Source organism: Hakea prostrata, chromosome 3, assembly GCF_041222555.1.
Source record: "Hakea prostrata isolate BN-2017 chromosome 3, UWA_Hpros_2, whole genome shotgun sequence".
NCBI lineage: Eukaryota > Viridiplantae > Streptophyta > Magnoliopsida > Proteales > Proteaceae > Hakea > Hakea prostrata.
This window is the reverse complement of record NC_142602.1, coordinates 403,594-408,284: the sequence shown is the minus strand read 5'-3', so window position 1 is coordinate 408,284 and position 4,691 is coordinate 403,594. Positions and strand designations below refer to the sequence as shown.

The window sequence follows — 4,691 nt, the reverse complement described above, 5'->3', positions numbered from 1 at the left end:
AAATTCACTTAAGAGTATATCTAGCATAGATTAATGGTCCAACAATACAAGTAGAATTTAGATCATGAAGATTATACTAGGTTTAATACCGAAGTCATACCGTGTTGTCCATAGAAGGAATAGTGTGAATGAGAATTCACTCTCCAAGACTATGTGGATCAGAGATTTGGCCATTACAGTAGCATAAGACCTTACTAACAATCACAAAAATGGGTTGAAACGGTAGAGAGTAGATCTAGAGAGAATAGAAGCAACACAACAGGGGATGACTTGAAGAAATTAGGGATTACCTTGAATGTGGAGAATGCGCCTTAGCTGGAGACCGACCATATACCATATCTTGGGTTGTGGGCTACTCTGAAAGGAGTGGTGACCCAGCGCGATAGGTTGCTTTTACTAATCTTGGGACTGGCTTCTGGTCAAGTCAGCCTCCTTTAGTTTGTCTTACGGACGGAGTGGGCTTTTCCCCAATGGGATGACGCTTGAAGGCAAGTTGGCTATTGAGACGCAAAAAAAACCCTTTTCAGCTTACTCTTGCCAACCCCTAAGAATTTGGCTCTGGAATGTCTTCTTCTCAAATAGGGGAAAGCCCCCGCGCTAACATACAAAACTGGTCACAGAAAAGGGCAAAAGAGACGAAGACCAAAGCCCTTCCAAGAGGGGCAAAGAGATATTCCTTCCACTGCTACTGCTTCTATGCCTAATGACTACTACTCGTCCAGATGCGACCTATGTCATTGATGTCGGTGGATCCAGGTCTTCAACGTACGGCACGAAGAGGCGCTTTCTTCATCTCCATCTCGATCAATATCTACACTTGGATGTGGTGCTATTTCAACAAGGGTCTGAAAGAGCTGATTCAACCCAGCAAACGGAGGCATTCAAACATGCAGATTTTAGATCTTCACTCCATCTGGTCACCCCAGGGGAACATGCTCTTCGTTCCAAAGCATTAAGAACCATCCATCCTGTTTGGGTGGGTTTTCCTAACTTCAAATTACTGAATGATAAATTGGGGTTTTCTTATTTCTTCAATTCTAAAACAGTAATGATTGGCAATTGTTCTTATAAGGGAAACTGCACGCTTGAAGAACTACTTGCTGGCGGGGGGGAGTCATTAATTCTGCACCATGGTTTTACTTTTACCAACTAAGCAAATGAAAGGACTCCTAGAATATAGGAGAGGATTAGTTCCCCTTTTACCTCCCACTCAAAACCATATAAAGTGATTGCGTATATCAATCTTTAATTGCAAATAAATAGTTTAGAAGGCTAATCATTAAAGATGATAAGAATCAAAAGAACAAACAAAATTCCCACAACTGCAAGGTCAAAACATGTTCCTCCTCGTGTTATCAACCGGTCATCTTTTCCAACACTTTGGCTCCACATTAGTCTCACAGGCGTGGAAACAGGAAAACTGTTAGGCGATGTCTTGGCATCATCATCAGACGAGCAATCAGGACACAGGAAGTTTTCTAAATTCTCAGTCTGTTCTAGGGTGATACCCATACAAGAAGGCTGGAACCAGTCCTTGCATCCTTTGCACCAGACCATAAGGTCATCTGGGTTCCCATTTGCAGTACACTGCAACACAGTCAGGCATAAACCCCCCCAGTGGCAGCCTTATATTCAAACCAACAAAAATAATCCTCTGTACCAACAGTCTCAAGTTTGTTGTATTTCTTGAATGAATGCATAGTACATTTTCCCTTTATCATCTGTGCACTCTGGACATTGTAGTGGCCAGATAGAAATAAGTCTTTCGCACCATGAAACTGTCTTCTCCCACCAATCGACTTTTCAGTTCTGTAGTATCACCTCACTCGAAACTTTTGACGTTATTTCTACTAGCAGCTTCAATCTTTTCTACTCAGGCTATGTAAGGAGGCTTGACAGACTCCAAATGATGCACAGAACACAATCACCCACTCTAACAATCTTGTCGGTTCCTTTGATGGCATGGGAGTCCCAAGTCTTTGTTTGCTGGCGTCGTTATGGCCATGAGGTATGCTCTCCTCCTCCTCTCTGCTACATATACAAGTGGATCACAATAAGTTAGTTCATTGCTATGTGGAGCATCAATGGTCATATGTCTGCGAATAGTATGGGGATAGAGATTCTCAAGTGACAGAAATAAATCCAATTCAGAGGTAAGAGAGAGCTCTTGTATATCGGCTGCAACAGATCCCATCAACATTTAAAACTATTTACTTATATAACTGTACTTACCATTAAATAAAGACTAATGAAAATATTACTTACCCAATTATCCCTGAGACATTCCCACAATGACAACAATAACTCCCACTAGTCATCTCTTCTGAGCTTTGGCTCCAACTTAGGCTCAACAGGTGTTGAAACAGGAAAACTGTTCAGGCATCATCAGACGAGCAACCAGGACACAGGAAGTGTTCTGAATTCTTAGTCGGTTCTATGGTCATACCCATTGGCCAAGATTGACAATACATGCCTTCTGTCGTTGAAGTGCACGCTGTGTGGCAAGAAGACAACCCACAGGGTTAACAAATAATCTGCAATTTCTAGCGAATAGGTGCAACAAAAAACTTCCCAAGTATTGCTTAAACTTTGCCACAGGAAGGGGGTGTTTGGCGTACCTCACTCATTGACAAACAATGAAGAAAGCCAAGCCACAGATGCTGTTGCTACAGTTAATGCTATTTTCTTCTTCTTTTGCCTCTTAAACATTTCTCTCTATTGGGTGGAGTCCTAAGTGATTATCTTCAGTTCCAACGTGAGATCCTTTGACTATTCTCAGAGAAAAAAATGGAAGGAACAAGATGAAAAAAAATGAGAAAGACTGGAAGAAGCAGCAACAACTCGTTCACCTACACAAAGTAGAACAAGTTAGTCAATAGAAAAAGAACTCTAGAAATGGAGAGAGAGGCAACCAAGAAGAAAAACGAAAACCAAATAAGAAGTCCCATTTCTGTATGTTTCATATTCCCTTATAAAAACACAACAAAGACTGAAGTTCATGTAACAAACCTGGTAAATCATTGACCCGATGGTGTAGCCTTCTATATTTTCCTCTGTCCTTCACATGTTGGAAATAGTTATCTAGCATATTTTCCCTTTTAATACGTTTAGTACACATTGCCACAGTCGTACCCTCAAAATGGAAATCCTGAACAAATATGACAAATGAGGATTTTAAAACACAAAGATGATTCATTTAGTAAGTGAATTCTAAAATGGAAACACGAGCAACTATAAATTGAATGCTAGATCATTATCATATATATAAATATGTATTATTAATATGAAATGAACTATTTGATGTATATATATATATATATATATATATATATATATATTTAATACTCACATATGGGGAGACACATCAAATAGTTCATTTCATATTAATAATACATATTATATCATGTGGTACAGGGAAAAGCCCAACTCAATCATTATGCCTGATGTATCGTAATAGGAAGTCCTAACAAAAACCCCCTTTGGGGGGGGGGGGGGGGGGACACCAAAAAAAAAAAACCTGATACATAGATGACAGGTTATTGTGGCTACTGTCATGGCTAGTCTTTGATACCCCCATTTCAGCTACTGGTCTATAGCCCATCTCTAAACTTTATCTTCAGTATATATTTTCATGTACCATTTTATAGTGGGCTTGCATCCAAAAATTTCATTACAATTTCTAGATTACAAGTGAGAAAAATGCTTACTGCCCTACTAAACATCAATAATAGAAGGATGTCATAGTCTCCTATTTGGCGTTTCCCATAGGTTCCCTACAGAGTCCTTGGGAACGTTTTCTCTACGATCATCATAAGAATGCTGCCCTCTTTTTCTACAGAGGATGATTGTGTTTGGAACTGGACCACATTAATGAAATTCTCACTTTTGCCTGCCTCGGTTGACATTCACAAAGGAAATTCAAAGGTTGTATGCTATGGTGTGCTTTGGAATTAGGTACTGTTGCCACAGTATTCTATCTTTGCTTGTAGACGTATTCTTAGACTTATTCAATCTCACTGAAGGTTTTCTACTTCACATCTTACTTTGACCTGTGTGGCAGGAACTCAGAATCCATATACACATAAATCCTACAATTATTCTTTCATTGTTTAATATGCATTGCTGATCTTTAACAGAAAAAGAAAAAGAATTAAATCACACAAAAAAGTCAAGAGCATTGTGAGCAGGATTTTCAAACATTGAATTTGGACCAATTCAGCAATAGTCGTGAGACAGGATCCTCGCCACTAAATGTTATCCAAATAGCTTCAGCAACAGTAATTATTTATGTATGGGGATAGTAATGGTAGTAGTTGAAAGACTATCAAAGTATGGCGATTTATTTATTTTTGTGAGTCTTTCAGCCTAATCCTACAAATAATATCTTGGAAAAAGGTGGTGGGTGTAAGTCAATATATTTAGCAAATTTCTCTCACATGTTTCAGGTCCATAGAAATGAGCAGGAAACTTTTTTTGTCCTTGGTAATCTCGGTTGGGTTGACCTTTATTGATTGCTTAACAGGGCCCACTGGGTATCAGATAACACAACTGATAAGCAGTAAAAGCAGTAAATCACAAAATGGTGAAAATTAGGTAGTATACAAACCAACGAAAGGATTAAAACTGAATGGAGGTTTACAACAGGATTGCAAAATGGTAATCATCTGAAGCTGTAGAAGAATGAAGCTATA

The 4,691-nt window shown here is 39.0% G+C and overlaps 1 pseudogene; it reads right to left on the bottom strand.

Moving 5' to 3' along the window:
- Positions 1-972: 972 nt before the first annotated feature.
- LOC149019810 (chromatin remodeling protein EBS pseudogene) lies at positions 973-2,005 on the bottom strand (annotated as a pseudogene).
- Positions 2,006-4,691: the final 2,686 nt, after the last annotated feature.